The sequence below is a fragment of the Pinus tabuliformis genome, chromosome 5_1 (genome assembly GCF_031772625.1).
Source record: "Pinus tabuliformis cultivar Carrire ecotype Pingquan chromosome 5_1, CPIR1, whole genome shotgun sequence".
Lineage (NCBI taxonomy): Eukaryota > Viridiplantae > Streptophyta > Pinopsida > Pinales > Pinaceae > Pinus > Pinus tabuliformis.
Window position 1 is genome coordinate 685,109,055 of NC_142305.1, and position 22,007 is coordinate 685,131,061.

The window sequence follows — 22,007 nt, forward strand, 5'->3', positions numbered from 1 at the left end:
TGAGGAAGCTTATAAAAATGGCCTTCTTACAGTTTTTCTTGCAGGCTTGATTTCGATAGTATTCCCCACCATGAACAATTTGTATATATCCTCTTCCATGCTTGATGTATTTGGATTCCCTTACATTAGCTAAACAGATGATATAAATAGCCCTCAAATGGCCTTCAACCTGCAAACCATGTGTTGCTTCTTAGAGTAGAAGCCAAAAGTAATAGTGTTTCCCCCCTATAAACAATTTGTATATATCCTCTTCCATGCTTGATGTATTTGGATTCTCTTACATTAGCTAAACAGACGATATAAATAGCCTTCAAGTAGCCTTGAACCTATCATTTTTACTCAATTGTGGCAAACCATGTGTTGCTTCTTAGGGTAGAAGCCAAAAGTAATGATAGCCAAGCTTCCTCAATTTTCAAAAGATAGTGGAGACTGGAGAGGGGATTCAAAACAGAGAGAGGCTTATTTAATTATAGACATCAATTTTCATAATTCAAAACAATTTGAGTCATTCCTATCATTGGCCATGTGTTGGGTTTCGTACGAAACAAAGTATTATGTCACACAAACCCCAACATTTCGTCATACCAAGGCTTTAGCAGTGGCCTCCTAAAGAGCTAAAGATTTTTACATTTGGAATTCAACATTGTAGGATGGAAAGATTCCAAATGGAAAAAAATATAGCTTTGGATGGAGAAAAAATATTGTGGCAAACTTCAAGAATTCGTCAATCACAACAAGGAAGCACTACTTAACCTTCTCTCAATTGGTGTCCAATAAGGTAGATGCAATGAAAACAAAGACACTAACACTTGCTTGTGTTTTCTGTTGCTCTCAAGTATGGGAGTTCAATACATTCAAAAATGACTATTATATGCAGGAAACTTTGTTCCTAGCAACCGATTCAAGGTGGACTCATGAATGTGAAGCAGAGGAACAAGACAAAAAATGATGAGATGAGATAGTAACATGCATTACTCTTTTATATACTTTACCTTGCAAAGATCATAACTTGTCCTCAATAGAAAGTCACATGCCAAAGGCAGGACTGTATTTTCCAGTTCATCCAACTAGACGTACCTGTTAATTTACTCAGAATGAGCATGTCTGTAGCTATTAGCAACAACCCTAGTACATGAATTTGAGACACCACAATGACGATTTCTATGAAGGACGGTTTGGTGCACATTATCCAAATCTGGTTTCATGTTATTGACTTTGTCCTGGTTGACAAGCTGACTGAAACTACATGCCCTCAGAAAAATATGCATTTAGAAACTTTGCCATAAATGAACATAACATGTACACATCTTCAAAATTGGACAGAAAACCAAGTGAAGTTGTCACAACCTCAACCCGGGCAGATGCCTTTGTCCTGCTATCACACCCACCATTCACCATAGGATTACAAAGAGAAACGTTATTGGAATATAAAGCCTCTTTCAGATTTGTATGATTCTCTGCAAATCAGAGATGACTGAGAAACCCCAAGCCAAGAGAGATATTATTTTTATCTACCAACTTCTGTACAAGTTCTGGATTGATTAATCTTCCCTTAGAGTCAAATAAGTTAAAAGCTACAGTTGCACCTCGATCATACCTAATTTTTGGTCCATATATGTGCACAAGAGGGATTCCAGAATCTGGTCCTGGAAATCGAAGCTGCAATAAGGAAGTGACAATCCAATTAATTAATTATCTAATCCTTAAAGTGGTTTTATTGAGGCCCATCATATCCACATGATCAAGATGCTTGCAAGATATCTATGGATCCCTTGTACTCCATTATTTTTCTTCTGTTATCTCGCCATCGTTTGCAAAATAGTCATCCTTAAAAAGTTCGTTTTCAGATTGTTCTCCACTTCGCAAAAAATATCCTTCCTTTTCCCCATCTCCTTCATTATTGCTAAATGACACTCGTCTGGCCATGCTACAAATTCTCTCATTTTCCCCCAAACCCAAAAGACCTGAAATCCTGTCTCCCTCTCTTCTGCTGAGAAGTCTGAATTCACCCTCGGTTTCATGTCTTATGGAATTTTCCTTCGTCCCACACACCATCAAGCTTCCATTCTCAGCTGCCTTTGGTTTGTTTGAACCTGTCATCCACCTGGGACTTGCTTGTTCTGCCAAACAACTCTTTAGACTTGAATTGGCATAGATATTACTATCCTTGTTTGAACAATGTTTGGCACAACTCCCATTTATTTTAGTTTGACCCTGGACTGATCTCTTCTTTCTTCTGGAAGGACTTTTCCCGAGTTTAAGAGACTTGAAATTCTAGGATGTCTGCTCTAGGGAATGATCAGTCTCTGTCCATGGCCCATTTCCAGTTGAAGGAAAGTTGATCTCCCTGGAAGCCATTGCTTTCGACTGAACTAATTCCTGTGAAACTGATAAGATTGTTGCATCGAATGATATGGTGTGGTGATCCTGTTTTGATCCTGAATTTTTTATGTTCATCATAGACGAGACTCTCAGGTGTTTTAGTTCTCATTACACTGGTACATTGCATTTTCTTAGAAAACTAATGTGGTAAGTGGGGTGAACCAAACTAGCCTTTCTTCAAGTTGGTTAAATTCTCCATAGCAAGTGGACTCTAACCCAAATCAATACAGAAGGAATGGTCTGTCTCATCTTCACTAAAAACAGGACTCCTCATAATTTCTCCAACATAAACACTCTCAGCCTCTCCAAAGACGGTACTAGCTCCATCTCTGTCTGAACTGTTGTCATGGTCCATTTCACTTTCAAACCCTTCTCTTACACATGAGAGGGAAAATGCGCCCGAGAAGGCTGGTAACTAAGATCCTCCCCCAACATCAACGACAAATCATCACTTTCATCAGTTCATTTTTTTTTACATATTGTTCATACTACACTAAAATCTTAAACTCTGAAAACTTCTTAAACTCTGAAAGCACTCAGCCATCCTCGAAGGGCAATTTATTGTGCCCACTAATATCCATCTTCTCTATTATATCCAGTTGAAATACAGTTCAAAACATTAAGTCGAAATGAAATACAGAAAAAACCATGTTCATTCAAATTAGTTATAAAACAAAAACAAACTACTTATTTTTTACTTCATGTTGAAATGTAATTTCAAACAGCCGCATTATCATTTCAGAAAACCGCCTGTTTTTCCTCGCAATGTGATCTAATCACAAATCGCTATGGCACATTATCCTGTTGCGCCCCTATGTTTTTTGTGGATTATGATATTGTGATGCGACTTGATCGCAAATCGCATATTGCATTATATGTGTTTTAAAGTTTTTCTTCTATTTGTGCCGATTGCAATTCTGCAATGCAATCCGATCGCAAATCACACCCATATGATAGTGCTTCTATCTTTCTCTTCCGTCGACACGATGTTGAGATGCGATCTGTTAGCTATTGCATATCGCACCTTCTTCAAACTGATCTCAGCCGTCCGATTGAATCAACGGTCGTGTACAGGCCTCCACCACATGAACCTGACTTGAAGTAGAAGTTTTATTTTGACCACCAGATTTTCATTAAATGTAATTAATGAAATTTACTCTGGTTGGTAAACTTAGGTAAAGTTTTTAATTTTATTGTTTTTTATTATTCTCGGGAGTATGGCAAGTAAAAACGCATTGTCATGTTATTTTTTATTATTGAACTGAATATGAAATGTGAGGGTAGACACTGCAGCGCGAAGGAGAAAATTTTATGCACAACAGTGCGAATGTGAAATGTTGTAATCCCTCTGCAATGTAACACGCAGCAGCATTTTTTTTTTGTGTGGAACTGAAAGTTTTTTTATGAATCCCTCTGGCAGAGGAAGAATCATGTAACCACAGTTTTATTAATGAATATAAAGTTTTTATGTGTGTGAAAAACTCTACTCTTCCCAGCAAACAATTTTAGCTTTCCTGTGTTAAGATCATGTGGTAAAAACAGAGCATCATTCTCTGTTCAGTTTTGTTTGGAATTGTCAGAAATTCCCAACAGTGGTATCGGAGCTTGTCCAGGCTCTTTGAAGGTGTCAAAGACACTGAAGGAAGGGTTTCTTGCTGCAGCAGCTTCTCCAGCAGAGTGAAGACTCAATCAAGGTATTTCTCAAGTTAGTTATTTGTGAGCAGAGTTAGTTATTTCAAATACACAGTCAAGTATTTTGAAGCATAGTTAAGGAGTGCAAGAATGGCTGGAGCCAGCACTAGCATGGGTATCTTTAATACTCAGCTCCCACGGTTTAATGGGAAAAACTATGACTATTGGGCAATAACTATGAAAGCTTTGCTTGCTTCACAAGACTTATGGGAATTTGTTGAAGATGGCTTTGAAGAACCAGTAGATGAAAATGAGTTTAATAGGTTAACACAGGCAGAGAAAGATATTTTGAAGAGCTATAAGAAGAAGGATTCTAAAGCCCTCTTATTTTTGTATCAAGCAGTGCATGAGAGTGTGTTTCCAAGGATAGCAGCAGCAAGACATCCAAAGAAGCATGACAAACTCTCAAGACAGCCTATCAAGGCATGGAGAAAGTGAAGACAACAAAACTACAGTTGCTGAGGAGAGATTTTGAGAATCTATGCATGAAGGAGTTAGATAATATTGATTCATTCTTCACACATGTGATTGGTTTGGTCACACAGATAAGGTCTCATGGAAAGATTCTTGAAGAAAGGAGGATTGTGGAGAAACTATTGAGGATCCTACCCTCAAGGTTTGATGTGATTGTCACCACCATAGAAGAGACAAAGGATCTCACAAACTTCTCAGTTGATGAACTACATGCATCACTGATAACACATGAGCAGAGATTGATTAAACTCATCTCTAGAGCATGCCTTCAAGACCCAGATGTCCTTTGGAAGAGGAAGAGTTCAAGGCAGAGGAAACAAGAGACGAAGAGGCAGAAGCCAAAACAGAGGTGGAAGAAAAAGTCCAGCAAATGCTGAAGGAAGAGGCAGCAACTCAAATCAGAACCAAGGCCAAGGCAGCAGCCAACCAAGTGGACAACATCATGCTCAAGGACAAAGGTATGATAAATCCAATGTCCAATGTCACTGTTGTAAAAAATATGGGCATTATGCAAATGAATGTAGGAAGAAGCAGCATGATATGAACAATAGAACTAGTGCAAATTTCATTAGAGAAAATATCAGCCAAAATAATTTGTTTTTAGCTTGTAATATGGCTTAAGAAAAGAGTGAAGATGTATGGTTTCTAGACTCTGGTTGTAGCAACCATATGATAGGAAACATAGCCCTGTTTTCTATGTTAGATCAGAATGTGAAGTCACAAGTCACACCAGGGACTGATAACAAAGTTTCTGTTATGGGAAAAGAAGAAGTAAAAGTTTTAACAAAGAAAGGTGAAAAGAAAATCATAGCAGATGTTTATTATGTTTCTGGAATGAAATGTAACCTCTTAAGTATTGGACAGCTTGTTCAAAAGGGGTACAATGTTTTTTTTGTGAATAATGTATGCACCATCATGGATAGAGCACCCAACAAATGATGTATTGCTGAAGTGAAGATGACAAGGAACAAGATGTTCCCTCTCATGATGAAGGCAGATTTGAAAACTAAAGAAGAAATAGTTGCAGTGACTCAAGAGGCTTTCCAAAGCGAACCGAAGGATGAAAATTGGTTGTGGCACTTGAGATTTGGACATCTCAACTTTGGAGGTCATAACTTGTTGAACAGAAAAGGAATGGTAAGAGGATTACCATTGATAGAGAAACCAGACAGCTTTTGTGAAGGTTGTATCTTGGGGAAACAACACAGAGAAAGTTTTCCATCTGGGAAAAGCATAAGGGCAAAAGCACCCTTAGAGATTGTTCACTCAGATTTATGTGGACCAATGCAAACTCCATCACTTGCAGGCAGCCACTACATATTAACATTCATTGATGATTTTACAAGAAAAACTTGGGTTTATTTCTTGAAGAACAAAAGTTAAGTGTTTGAAAGATTTTGCAATTTCAAAGCACTTGTAGAAAACCAAAGTGGGCTGCATATCAAAGTTCTAATAACTGATAGAGGAGGTGAGTATATCTCCAAGGAATTTCTACGTTTTTGTAGAGAAAATGGAATTCATAATCAGTTTACCACTAGGTACACTCCGCAGAAAAATGGAGTTTCCGAGAGAAAGAATAGGACAATCATGGATATGGCGAGGAGCATGTTAAAGGCAAAGCATTTGCAAAATGATTATTGGGCTGAAGCTATAGACTGTGCAGCGTACATTTTGAATAGATGCCCTACAAAAGCAGTCATGAACAAAGTGCCGAAAGAAGCATGGAGTGGGAGAAAGCAAGGAGTCACCCACATGAAAGTTTTTGGATGTGTGGCCTATGCACACATTCTAGATCAACAAAGGAAGAAGTTGGACAACAAAGGGGAGAAATGTATTTTCATTGGATACAGTGAGGAATCCAAAGCTTACAAGTTGTATAACCCATCCACCAAGAAGCTTATTGTGAGTAGAGATGTTCAGTTCATTGAAGAGGAAGCTTGGGATGGAAGCATAGAGAAAACATTGAATGTTAAAAACTCTATGTCACATGATGAAGATGATGAGGAGATAGCTGAAAGACATCCCCAAACAGCAGCACCAACACAAGGACAACAAGGGATACCCTTGAGGAGAAGTGAAAGTGCTTCTCCAAGCACACCACAAGGAGGAAATTCAAGTGCTTCTTCAAGCACTTGTACACCAAATGAAAGAGGTAAGAAGTTCAGAAATTTAAGTGACATTTATGAACAAGAGGCAGCAAATGAAGGTATGAATTCTTTGTTTGCTTTATATTGTCATGTTGATGACCCTGTTCATTTTGAAGAATCAATTAAGGATAGGAAATGGATAGAAGCTATGGATGAGGAGATCAATTCCATAGAAAGAAACAAGACATGGGATTTAGTTGAACTACCAAAAGGAAAAGAAGTCATTGGAGTTAAATGGGTCTACAAGACCAAGAGTAATGTTGAAGGCAAAATAGAAAGACACAAGGCAAGACTGGTGGTCAAAGGATATAAGCAACAGTATGGGAGAGACTATGAGGAAACTTTGCACCGGTTGTAAGAATGGAAACTGTGAGAGCAGTGTTGTCCATAGTAGCACAAAACAAGTGGAAAGTTTACCAAATGGACGTGAATTTATCATTCATAAATGGAGTGTTAAAGGAAGAGGTCTACATTGAACAACCTCCAGGCTAGGAAAAAAAAGGCCAAGAGCACAAAGTGTGCAGATTGAAGAAAGCTCTTTATGGGCTGAAGCAAACACCAAGAGCGTGGTATAGTAGGATAGATTCCTATCTACTGGAAAACCAATTTGAAAAGTGTGAGGAAGAACCCACCCTCTACATCAAAGAAAAGGATGGTAAAATTCTAATTGTTGTGTTATATGTTGATGATGTTTTTTCACAGGTAATGATGATTGCCTTATTGAAAATTTCAAAACAGTTACGAAAGAAGAATTTGAAATGACTGACATGGGTTTGCTGAGATACTTCTTAGGAATAGAAGTAGAAAAAAATGGAAATGAAATTTTTATCTCACGAGTGAAATATGTTAAGGATGTGTTGGAAAGATTTAATATACAGGAGAGCAAGGCAGCAATCACTCCCACAGTGATGGGATTAAAACTCAGCAAAGAGGACAACAGCAAGGATTTTGGTCCTAGTTTGTACAAGAGCATAGTTGGCAACCTCATGTATTTGACTGCAACTAGGCCAGATATAATTTAAGCTGTTAGTTTAATTTCCAGATTCATGGAGAGGCCAAAAGAAGCACATTGGCAAGCAGCAAAAATGATTCTGAGGTATGTTAAAGGTACTAAAATATTTGGCATTTTATATACTACTTCAGAATGTTCAGATTTAATTGGATACACTGATAGTGATTGGGCTGGAAGTGTAGATGATTAGAAAAGCACATCTGGTTATGTTTTTCACATGGGTTTAGGAGCCATTTCGTGGGCTTCTAAAAAAAAGCCTATTGTAGCATTGTCTACAGCAGAAGCAGAATATGTGGCAGCTACAGCAGCAGCATGTCAAGCAGTTTGGATGAGAAGGATGTTAAGGAGCTTATGCCAAGAGAAAGTAAAAGGAACTGTGATTTTTTGTGACAATAGCTCAGTTATTGCATTATCAAAGAATTTTGTGTTTCATAAGAGAACGAAACACATTGACACAAAGTTTCATTACATCAGGGAATTGGTAAGCAATGGAGAAATTGTTTTAAAACACTGCAGAACTCAGGAGCAGGTTGCAAACATTCTGACCAAACCATTGGGCCAGAAAAGTTTTGAGTTTTTTGAGGAAATGTCTGGGTATGACTGATAACCCAACAGTTGAAATTAAAGGGGAGTGTTGAAATGTAATTTCAAACTATCGCGTTATCATTTCAGAAAACCGCTTGTTTTTCCTTGCGATGCGATCTAATCGCAGATCGCTATTACACATTATCCTATTGCGCCCCTATGTTTTTTGCGGATTACGATATTGCGATGCGACTTGATCGCAAATTGCATATCGCATTATATGTGTTTTAAAGTTTTGCTTCTATGTCTGCCGATTGCGATTCTGCGATGCGATCCGATCGCAAATCGCAAATTGCACCCATATGATAGTGCTCCTCTCTTTCTCTTCCGCTGACGCGATGTTGAGATGCGATCTGTTAGCTATTGCATATCGCACCTTCTTCAAACTAATCTCAGCCGTCCGATTGAATCAACGGTTGTGTATAGGCCTGCACCACATGAACCTGACGTGAAGTAGAAGTTTCATTTTGACCGCCAAATTTTCAGTAAATGTAATTAATGAAATTTACTCCAGTTGGTAAACTTAGGTAGAGTTTTTAATTTTATTGTTTTCTATTATTCTCGGGAGTATGGAAAGTAAAAACACATTGTCATGTTATTTTTTATTATTGAACTGAATATGAAATGTGAGGGTAGACGCAACAGCGCGAAGGAGAAAATTTTATGCACAGCAGTGCAAATGTGAAGTGTTGTAATCCCTCTGCAATGTAACATGCAACAACGCGTGAGTAAAAAAAAAAATTTACACAGCAGTTGTAAAAGTTTGTATGTAGAGACAAATTTTTAATGAAGTAATTTATACACAACAGTGTAATATTGTGCAAGTAGAGACAGAGTTTTTTTTTGGAGAAGACAGAGTAATTTTTTTTTGTGTGGAACTGAAAGTTTTTTTATGAATCCCTCTAGTAGAGGAACAATCATGTAACCACAGTTTTATTAATGAATATAAAGTTTTTATGTGTGTGAAAAACTCTGCTCTTCCCAACAAACAATTTTAGCTTTCCTATGTTAAGATCTTGTGGTAAAAACAGAGCATCATTCTCTGTTCAGTTTTGTTTGGAATTACCAGAAGTTCCCAACACTTCAGTCATCTAAATTCAGTGCTTCTAGTTTCAAAATGAAGATGGAGTAGAGGTTTGGGGAAAGTGTTTCCTTATCCACGACTTCATTCTCTTCCCTAAATACCTCTCCAAGTACAAAATAGTCATATAATCATAAATATAAAATAGGATATATCTTCAGAGTAGATTACCTTCATTTATAGTGCGTATTACATCGTGGAACCATGCAAACATTTGACTATTCCTATAAATAAATCTCCAAAAATTATGAGTTTCAAAGGCAAATGGGAAGACTATGGGTGCAACCTCTTCAACGGTTAAGATAAGGAAATATTTTGTCCAAGTAAGAACTTGTATATGTTTGTACCTCATGGATTTCAATGATGAAATACAGATGAAAGGATCCCCACTTCCCAATCTCTAGAACCAGATGATAATTTCATGACCTCTTTCTCCAAGTAAATCCCTGGCTCTTACTTGACAGAGGCACATGTCAGTCCCTTGGTTGCAAAAAACTTCCCCTTGATTTGTCTCAAAGGCATCGATAGAGTTTACACTGGAGGATGTCAAGAGTAGGCGTTGGAATAGGTACCAACTTTACACTGGAGGATGTCACTTAGAGTAGGCATTGGAGTAGGAGGCATAGGAGTAGATAAAGAAAATGGAGTACACTGATGTGAGGTAGGTGGTTACAGCTAAACATCTAACAGTTGAACATACGGTTAAGAGGCATAAATCACGGAGTCAGTTGAAGATCCAACAATGAAACATTTCAATTGTCTAACAATTGATCATAGGGTGCACATTGTGCCAAAGTGACAATCAGAGAGTTCTTCTAAGAGGGAATGCCTTACATCGTATATATATCATAATAGAAAAATGTTTACACATTAATTCAAAATAATAATTTAATTTTTAATGTTAAGAATTCTGGGATATTTCTTGTACAGAGGTTTACTTGACAATAGAATACATAGGCACACATTCTAGAGAATATTAACAGCTAAAGGTTGTAACATTCTAATGGCACCTGAGACAAATTGCTAGGGTAGTTCGGTTGTTGTTGTCACCACTCAATAATCTCCACCTAACAAACAATTTATTGATACCTTTTCCATACCCATTCATCACCTTCTCTGTAAGCCAAGGGAATCCAAAGTCTAGCATGATTTCTCTAATAGTGCATGCTTTTCAGATAGTGATGTATGGAGTAATCATTTTTGGAAGCATTGACATCCAATTGATTGGTCGTCTTACAAGAGTAAAGACAACCTAAAGTAGAGCTCATTTTTTCTAAATCACCAAAAATGTATGAATCAACACAACCAAAAATTGAATCACTACAACCATTAAAGGTAGTGCAATAATTTCGTGTGCTTCTAAGTTACCGAAACACCCATTTCACTATTACCTAATGGTTCTTTCCTAAATTTGTCTTATATTTACTGACAACACTAACTACATGTGAAATATCTAGTCTAGTACATGTAATTGCACACATTAAGCATCCTAATGCACTAGTGTATGGCACACGAGACAAATAATTGTTCTCTTCCTTACTATTACAACATAATCTTGAAGAAAGCTTAAAATGGGAAGCAAGAGAGATATTCGTAGGTTTCACTTTGTTAAGATTGAATATCATGAGTATTATACTTCTATTGTGATAACCAAAGCTTACCATTTTTTTTGTCTCGGTGTATTTCCATGCCCCAAATTTGTTTTGTTGGTCCTAGATTTTTCATAAAAAATAGTCTTAGCCAACTAAGAACTTAATATGTTGATGTCAACCATGATTTTAATTGTAGCAAGAAAATTGTCAACATATAGCAACAAGATAATAAATATGTCATTTAAAATTTTTAATTAAATGCAATGGTCATCCTCACTTCTAGTAAAGCTTTCACTTTCCATGAAGGAATCAAACTTCTTGTACCATTGCATCAGAGATTGCTTCAGGCCATACATTGATTTCTTGAGCTTGTCGACAAATATTGTTTTGCAATATCAAGAAAACCCTTCTTGTTGTACATACATTTATCATCATCCAAATATTTATGCAAAAATGTTCTTTTAACATCTAATTTCTCTAAGTCAATTTAAAATCAAGAAACTATTCTTAATGCAATATTAATTGAAACAAGCTTGACAATTGGTGAAAATTTTTGATGGAAATAAATACCTTCCATTTGAGAGTATCATTTTGTAGAAATCTCACTTTCTACCTCTCAATTTTTCTATCAAAATCCTTCTTCAATTTGTAGACCCACTTGCACTTAAGAAACCTTCTGTCCTTTGAGACTTCCAACACATCCCATGTTTTGTTCCTCTCCAAGGCATCCATTTATTATTTCATTGACATTTTCCACCTGGTGCGATTAGTATCATTAATTATTTCATAATAACCTAACCTTCATATCTTTATGAAGATTTTTGTATGGTGTGGATCTCCCTAGTGGTTGTTGTGGTGTTTCCACATTTCCTTGTATAGTTTTTATATCATGATCTTCTTCTTCGTAAGCTTCTTCTCACTTCCTTGTTTCTAAGGAGGGGTAAGCCTCCAACTGAATTTCTTAATGTTGTGTTACATGTCTCTATCTCACTTCCATTTCTTCAATATCTAATTTTATGAGAAGATTCATCAAATACTACATCTTTGCTTATGATGATTTTGTGTGTAGGATCCCACAATATATATATCCCTTAACTACATCATCATAACAAACAAATAAACACTTCTTTAGTCCAGGATATAACTTAGACCAATGATTTTTAGGAGTAAGGGAATAAGCTTCACAACAAAAAATGTGTTAAACTAAGTAATATTAGGGATGACCTATCCATACCTCTTTATTTAAAATATATTATAACTAATGGTGACCAATTCACGAAATCACAAGAATTGGGGATTACTTCTACTCACAACTCTTGTTGTAAACCTACATTACTAGTCGTGCTCCTTGATTTTTCTAGAATAGTCCTATTCATGGATTATGCCACACCAGTTTGATGGGGAGTGTAGACAACAATATTAATCCTTTCAATCATAGCTTCCTTGCAATATTTCTCAAATTCCAAATACGTGAATTCGCCTCTCATATTTGTTCTTAAACACTTCATTTCTCTTCTAGTTCTCTTTTCAACTAGAACTATAAATAGTTTAAATATATTTGACCCATTAGCTTTCCTTTTCTTAACATATACCATACCTTCCTAGAATAATCATCAATAAAGGTTATGAAATAAGAACCTCCCCCAAAAGAGACTATAGGATATGACCCCCATGTCTTTAAATGGAATTAATCAAGAGCACCTTTAATTGCATGACTACCTATTTTAAATTTTTTGTCTACACTACTTCTAATAGCCACATTATTTGCAAAGATTCGAACTTAACGATTTCAAATACCTTTCATCCTTTCTCACTCATATGACCAAGTCATTGTTGCCATAAATGGGTAAATTTATAAGCATCTTCAGATATCATCATAGCTTCATTTGTTTGAATTCTTTCTTTCAACTTATAAAGATTTCCAATCTTTGCAACCTTTATGACCACAAGGATGCCTTTGGACACTTTCAATGCTCTACCTTGACATGTGAAAACCTGTGACCTTGAAAATCGAAATATCCCATAGTAATTAAATTCTTCTTAATTATAGGTACATGTCTTACTTCCATCAATGTATATGTAATACCATCAATCATTTTAACCTTGATGTTGCCAACCCTAACAATTTAACAAGACATATTGTTCCCCATGAACATAGTAAAACTATCGACAATTTGATAAGAAGAAGATAACCTCCAATGTGGACATATGTGATGAGAAGCACTCAGATATAATAACCATTCTTCATGACATCAACATACATTATAGATAGATAAAACCTCATCAATCATACCTAGATTTGATTCAGCAGGACTTGCTTATTTTTCATGTCTTCCTTGGATAATTCATGTTGCTTCCAAAATTCATTCTCAAGATACCTATTTTACCACAATATCAACATTTTAGCTCACACTTCCTATCTTTTGAATTAGATCTAGATGTACCTCTCAATTTCTCCCTTCTTTCTCTATATCAACCTCTAGCCACCATTGCTTCATGTAATGACCCATCCTTGGGGTCCTCAAACCATAAATAAATATTAAAAAACTTCATAGCATAATTAAGAAAATAACATATATAACAAAATACTAAAACAAACATACTACAAACTCATTCATGGAAAATTTATATAACCTAACAAAACAAAAGAATACCTAGTCATGGTGGTTTGATTGTGGTGCTCCTTTTGGGATCACTCCCCTAAATATGCCACCATACAAACTAGGAATGTGTATTGGACTTCCTATCCCAAGGAACCTTCGCAAGTTCCCTATCCCTCTGGTCCTATGTCAAAATCGCAAACATAGTGTGTCCAATATCCTTGCACCAACACCTCTCTAGTGTCCAACACCAAGATCCATATCTCTATGACAACCAAACCTCTCCCACTCCAAAATACCAAAAAATACTCCTACTACCCCCTCCAAGTTTCCCCAATTCTCCCCCATAAGAATCCCCCTATTTCTCTCAAGTTTCTTGCACTTATACCCAAGGTCTACCCCCTCATTCATTAGTGTCACCAACCTCCATGAATTCCACCAACTTCACCCTCGAGCCCACCACCCCCATTCACCACTCCAATCTTCAAGTTAATTTAGGGGTAAAACTTTTCAAGCCATAAGGAAAAGATAAAATCATAGTTATATAATAATATAATAAAAAAATAAAATATTAATATTTACTTATGGCTAGTCAAATCAAAATGGGTTCATGAGAATCTTAATTAATCCAATATTAATTTAATCGTAATAATTATAAATCATTAATTATTCATTAATCTTGATTAAGGGTTATTTATTTAAGTTACTGCTAATGAAGCTTAACTGTCAATCACTCTTAGGACTAATCTAAGATTAACTATTCGTTAAGCTTAAGACTAATCATAAAATACTAATGTATCTATGGGAGGTGCGAGTATGTAGCTACCATACACATACCTCATACATATACTAATAATACATATAAGAATCAACCACGTGATCCAATAACTCAGCAAGTAGGTCAATAACCTAACATAGAATAATAGGATCAAGAAATGGGCATTAGGTATAACCCTCCTTAAGAAAATGTTGTCCCAAATTTAGAGGCAAATCGATAGGAGTAGTTAGGAAGCAGTATGAAAATAAGGTGTAAAAAAAGGAGGAAAATGTAGTAACTAAAATTTAGGAAAACCAAACAAGGATATCACTTTCCATCTAGAGTCCCAGCCTAACCTATAGCCTCCTATCCTCCTACTCTAGCAACTACAACATCCCCAAAAAATTTCTACAAGAGCCAAATTTTGGAGTCCCACTTCTTTTAAATCATCATCTGTATGGCAAAAATCATAAAATTCTATTCATATCCTATGTAAATAAAGTAAAAGAAAGTTTTAACTTAAATATTTTAAAATATGTATAGTGCATCAAAGTCTCATAGTGTAATGCAATGCAACATGGTAGTATAGCACATCGCTTCTTACTAGTCATTGATGAGGCTCATTAATAGGTATATCATAAGGGTCATAATGCCATCCTCCAACTTTAAAATTACCTCTTCTCACATTTATTTACAATTTTTATTATATCATTCTTAGTGAGAGGGGTGAAAGATGTGTTGTTATGTCATGTGGCCTAATATGGTTTAAATGCAAGAATTGAAACAATTTTGAGATAATTTCAATGCAGGAGCTTGGAGTAGACAACATGGAGAGATTCTAGGAGGTTGTCCACCTCCTTAACTCCTTAAATCAGCCAATATCACCACTTTATCTCTCATCAACTCGAAGTCATTAGCAGCCAAGCAAGACGAGGCCATTAGCAGCCAAACCAGTGTGGTTCAAGGAAGATCTAGATCCACCTTTCTCAAGTTTTGGGAGACAAACATCTATATTTTCTAGGGAGCTATTGGTAGTTAACCTTTTGTATAAATAAACATGCTAAGGAACTCATTAGGATTCAAAATGTTTTTAGCTAAGAAGGTATTGAGCTCAAGAACTTGTGACTGCTATTTTTGACTTATTATGTGATGTATTTGACATTTCTAAAATGATAATGAGAATTTTCTTATTGATCCATCCTTGAGTTAGTTTCATAGGGTTGAGTCTCTTAGGTTTGGGCCCAACCCCAGTAGCTTAGGTCCCTCTTGTGTATTTATATTCCTTTTTAGCTTAGAATGCTTGTTAGTTTCTACATTTTATTAGAATATAATTCCTCAAAAATCACATGATTGTTGCCTCTATCTCATCTCTCTCATGGGAGTTTGACTAGATAACTCTACAATCACAACCCAAAAACACTATGTTGATGATTTCTTGGAAAAAGGTCTACATTAGTTCTCTTGTTTTCAATATAATTTTTGTAGCTTAGAAGTTTATTCATTGCATAGATAAGAGTTTTTGGCTTAAGTTAGAGAGTTTCTAGATTCAACTCATCTTTTCCACCTTTGGTTGTGATATTTTTTGAATGATAAGAAGGGGATGTGCATGTGATGTTGCAAGATTGTTGGACCTACAAGAAAGGGGCCTTTTCACCATCTCCATCTAGGACTTCTCCACTCTCTTTTGACGAATCTTCAACATTGTTTTTGAGCTCTGTCTTTTAGGTCACCGTGAGCAACCCTCTTAGTCCAAAATTGGCCTTCCTGAAGTGTTGATCTTGGTTAGGGGTGTTGGTCACCTTCCATCCATTTACCACAGCCTTCATCCATCTTGCCATCCCTTTATCTCATTTTTCTTTCCTTCCAAACCCTCTCAACAACCTTCCTATAGCATTACAAGTGTTCATGTAGCAATACAAGAATCATGTGGCAGCTTCATGTAACATGATTGTAGGAGCATGTTTTGCCCTTGTTTTGACCTACAATGCAAGTTTGACTTAGGCTAGCAGTAGGTTGACCCTCCAAATTGGACTCCATGATCAAAGAAAGCACCTAGGCCATTCCCACCGTCCTTTATCCTTCACCGCAAGAGAGAATAGTATTAGTTTCTTTATCATAGATTTGGCAAGTAGAACATTACCTTATATGCAAGTGTGAATTAGATAGATGATGCACGAAGTATTGAATTATGAGTTGGTAGAATAATTTTCTGTTTACAAGTGATTTTGATAGTTAGATGGTTGATGCAATTAGTGTAGTTTCCTTTTTGCAGGTAGTATAACTCTTGTGTTATTTCATGAATTGATTAAGTAGCATTTATAAGTTGGTAGCATCTACAAGTTAGATTTGAAAAGCATTTACTTTTTCTACATTAGAGCTAGCTTTTGAATTGCACTTTCAGTAATTTATTTCCCCCTAATTCAGTAGAAGAATGGTCTTAGAGCCTTAATGATCAAATTACCTAGTTGAGGGTGGAAACAAGTTGGAGGACTTTAAAAGTGAAATGTTGCATACCTTTTCTTTGCAAATTGATACCATGCAAATCAAGTGGATACAAGAGGAAGTAGAGAGGGACTTAGCTATTTTTTTCCCTAAATGCACTAGAAGGCACACCAGAAATGATAGTCCATTAAATGTCATAGAGGCATGTTTAGTCTGTGAGGAAAACCATGCCATAAATAAATGTCCTACTTTGCTTGGATTGAAATTTGTATACCAAGGGGTAGAAGGTGGGGCTGAGAAACTCTGTTTTATCAATCAAACAAGGCCTCAAGGACCTCATCCATACCAACAGGTCATGCAAGGTGCATCCTACTCTTATTACCATCCCAACCAAAATGCACGCTTTCCAGATTAGTACTATTCCACTCATCCATTATGGTCCACAACTCCTTATTGGCCTTATGCACCTCAATATCCTCCCCAACCTGTCAATCAACCATTTCAGCAATATGCTTCTCCACATCCTTAGTGGAATAACCCAACATCAAGGTGGAGGCCTCAACACAACCAACCTCCAACTTTACGTACTCCACCTCCATCTCAACCACAAATCACTCATCCTGCTCCACCCAAGCAACCTCATATGCCTTCTCAACCCAATCCGAACTCGAATAACAAGAAACCACAACAAGCCTACAGTGGAGAGACATCTTACCCTTCCTATGCTATGGAGATTCAAGAAATCAACCTAAGGTCTGGAAGAGTGCTCCCAGATAACCAACTTCCATCTCCACTTGATGAGCTTGAAGAGGAAAAGGAAAAGAGTAGCCCTCGAGAAAATCCACCTCATTCTCTTGAGAGATTGATCCATCCTAGCCAACACACCCCATAAGAGACTAAACTTCTAAGGGAATTGAAGAATCAATGTGTTAAAATACCCCTCCTCTAAGCTATTAAGGATGTTCCCATCTACAATAAGCTTATCAAAGAGAAATGTTTCAAAAAACATGGGAGGAGAAAAAGAGACACCCCCACCATTAATGTTATTAGTCAATTATATGATTTGTTGTTGGGGAGAGTGATTTGTCTGAAATATATAGACCCTGGAAGTCCAATGGTAGATGTGGACATTGATGGCATCATTGTCCCTCACACTATAATTGATCTTAGGGCTTCGATCAATGTGATGACTAAAGAAACCATACTAAAACTAAACCTCCAAGGATCCTTGAGAAAGACCACTACAATTTTGCAACTTGCAGATAGATCCACAGTGGCTCGTCACAGAGTTTTTGAGGATGTAATGGTCTTTATTGACTCCTAGGAGTGTCCTACTGACTTCTTGGATCTCCAATCCAAAACCAAATTCTATGGTTATCCTCTCATCCTGGGAAGGTCATAGTTAACCATTGATGATGCTTGCATAAGTTGTAAGGATAGGAACATGACCATTTATAATGGGTGTTTGTCCAAAAAATTGTTATTGTACCCTCCTGCTCAGCCATTCATTGAGCATGACTTACCCCTATGGTTAGGAGATGAGGAGGAATATGAAGTGTATCATACAACATCCCATCCAATATGTACCCTACATGTTGTTATAGGAGGGGGGAAACTAGATGAAGATTACCTCATTGACCAAATCCTTTAGAACCAACTGCTTAATACCATGCCTCTTATTGATCTTGTGAAGGAATCTGAGGGTAATCCTTAGATTAAGTTATGCCTAGTCGACCCCAATCCTACACATGTCAAATTTGTAGAATTATGTCCATATAGAACCTTGAAGATTAACCCCTCTCTCTCAGCCAACTAGGAAGAGAAATTGTGCAAAATGATGAGCGAGCACTTAGATGCCTTTGCTTGGAGCTATAAAGAAATGAAGGGGGTGCATCCTTAATTTTGTATTGATAACATCTACATCAAGGAGGGATGCAAACCTATGTTCCAATCTCAGACGAGAATTCACTCAGCCCTCATGGACATAGTAAAGGAAGAGTTGCAAAATTTGTTGGATGCAGGGTTCATATACCCCATCTCAGATAGTGAGTGGGTGTCCCCTCTAGTTTTGGTCCCAAAGAAGAATGGGAAGTGGAGGATTTGTGTGGATTACAGATAACTGAACAAAGGCACTAAGAAATACCATTTCATTTTACCTTTCATAGATCAAGTTTTAGATGGTGTTGTAGGTAAGAAGCTCTTCCCTTTCCTAGATGGATTCAGTGGCTACAACCAGATCTGGATCGGTCCTGAGGATCAAGACAAAACTACATTCACATCTCCTTGGGGTACATTTTCTTATATGGTCCTTCCTTTTAGTTTATGTAATTCCCTTACCACTTTTCATAGGGTAGTTCTAAGCATCTTTGCTGAGTTGGTCCATGACTCTATAGAGATCTACATGGATTATTTCACTCCCTATGGGTGCGACGTCCTGGAGGCTCTTTCTAACCTGGGTAAATTCCTAAATAAGTGCATTGAAATGAACCTCTCTCTTGGTCATGAGAAGTGTGAATTCTTAATTAATGCAGGGACTGCCCTTGGCCATTCGATATCATAGGAGGGAATACAAGTGGACCCAAACAAAATTTCCATCATAAAAAGGGTCCTTACTCTTCAAAATAAGAGGGATGTGAGGAGTTTCTTGGGCTTAGGTGGATACTATAGGAGGTTTATCAAGGACTATAGAAAAGTGGCCTCACTATTGTTTGGATTGTTGGCCAAGGACTTAGAATTCCGTTGGACAGATAGCTATCAAGATGCCATTGAGATCTTGAAAGAGAAATTAACCACTACACCTATACTTAAGAGCCCAAATTTGGCTATGCCTTTCCATATCCATGTTGATGCATCCGATAAAGTTGTGTGGGAAGCCCTAGTACAAATATATGGCATGTTACCTTATGCCATTTACTTCATTAGTAAAAAAATTTCTAAGGTTGAATTAAACTACATTGTATAATGAGAAAGAACTCCTAGCTATTGTACACTCTTTAAACAAATTTAGATAGTACATCACTGGACCCACTTTATGGGGTCCGGGGCAACACTACGGAAAATTTTGGTTTTGGATCCTATGTTAGGTTGGGCGGACCCACCTATGGTTTTGTGCATGATTTTCGCACAGGTTTTTTGGACGCACTGGTTTTCGATCCATGGTATTGGACGCAATGGTTTTCGGTCCATGGTATTGGATGCTTTGGCATGTATAAATATGTATTGTAACATTGAGAGGAACATAATGAAAAATCAAGCTAGTAGTCCCGATTTTGGGATCCAGTGGGAAAATCTCTGTGTATATGTGTTTTATGTGTTATGCTCTTGCATTGTTTATTTTTCTATGTTTTAGAATTTTTATGCAGGTAATTTCTGTATAGGGTTAAAACCTACATTGGGTATCAAAGCCAAGTTTTGGCTTCAAGGGGACGCCTTTGTTGCTAAGGGGTTTCGCTCGGGACTATGGTAGACCCTGTTCAGTGGGAGATCTGCGAGATTGATTCTGGTGGTGAAAGAAGATGGAAAGCAGTGGAAAAATAGAGATAGAGAAATCTAATGGTCGGAGTTTTGAGTTGTGGAAACTCAAGATGGAGGATCTGTTGGGGGCTAAAGATCAGTGGTTCGTGGTAGATCCAGGTACTAAACCAACAGGTGTGACTGATGAAGAGTGGAAGAAGTTGGATCGGAAGGCAAAGAGCACAATACAATTGTGTGTCTCAGATTCAGTATTGCTGAATGTATCAGGGGAAGCTACGGCAAAGGATTTGTGGGACAAGCTAGGGACTTTGTACCAATCTAAGTCTCTGGTGAATAAACTGTTCCTGCGGAAAAAGATGTATAACCTAAGGATGAAAGATGGAGACTCAGTGACAGAGCGTCTGAATGCGTTTAATACTGTGGTAAGTTAGTTAGCATCTGTTGATATTAAAATTTTAGATGAAGATAAGTGCATCAGTTTGTTGTGTTCTCTACTAGATCCGTGGGATAGTTTGGTTATTGCAATAGGTAGCAATGCAACTGCCTTGCATTTTGATGAAATAGTCTCATCCTTACTGACAGAGGAGATGAGACGGAAAAATATGGAGAGCCAGAATGGTGATGCCTTGTCTGTACAAGGACGGTCCTAGAACAAAAACAAAAATAAGTCATCGAGTGGGAGATCTAAATCTCCAGGAAAACCTGTAAAGGAGGTGTGTTGGAAATGCAAAAAGGAAGGGCACTTCAAAAGGGACTGTAAATCTAAAGCTCCTAATAAAGGAAAGGGATTTGATGATGCTCCTTCCGTAGAGGCGAAAACCACCTCAGATGAAGGTGGAGATGTGTACTTGGCTTCTTCAAGTACACATGTAGATTATGAGGCATGATTGATTGACTCAAGTGCATCCTTTCACTTCACTCCCCATAGAGAGTGGTTTTGCGAGTACGAGAAATACGATTGTGGTGATGTCTTCTTAGGGGATGATAGGAAGGCTAGAATCATTGGTCATGGAAAAGTAAAGTTGAAGTTGCAAGGTGGAAGGGTTAGAACACTTTCGGGTGTTTTGCATGTTCCTGCATTGGCCAGAAATATGATTTCTGTAAGCAAGTTGGATGATGCAGGTGTAAAAACAGTGCTCGAGAAGGATACCTGCAAGATGGTTCGGGGAGCACTAGTATTGATGCGAGGAGTTCAGATTGGAACTCTGTACAAGCTGCAAGGTAGCACTGTTGTTGATGGTGCAACAATTCTGTGGTTCTTGAAAGTGGAGCAGAAAATCTAATGGTCTCTAGAGAAAATATCATGTTGTGGCATCAAAGGCTTGGACATATTGGAGAGAAGGGCCTTTGAATACTTCATGGTAAAGGTATGGTAGAAGGTATGAGTAATATCTCTTTGGATTTAGATTTCTGTGAAAATTGTGTATATGGGAAGCAAAATCGGGTGAGTTTCCCCTTTGGTGGATGAAACAGATATTAGAGCTTGTGCATAGTGATGTGTTTGGACCTGTGAAGGTTCTATCACTGGGTAAGTCTGTGTACTATGTATCATTTATAGATGACTTCTCAAGGAATACATGGATATATTTCCTTAAGAAGAAATCTGAAGTCTTTGACAGGTTTAAAGAATTCAAGGCTCTGGTGGAAAACCAGATAGAGAAGAAGATAAAGGTGCTGAGGATAGATAATGGTGGAGAGTTTTGCAGTAAGGAATTTGAAGAATTCTGTAAGAAGTGTGGTATAGCATGGCAGAAGACTACTCCATATAC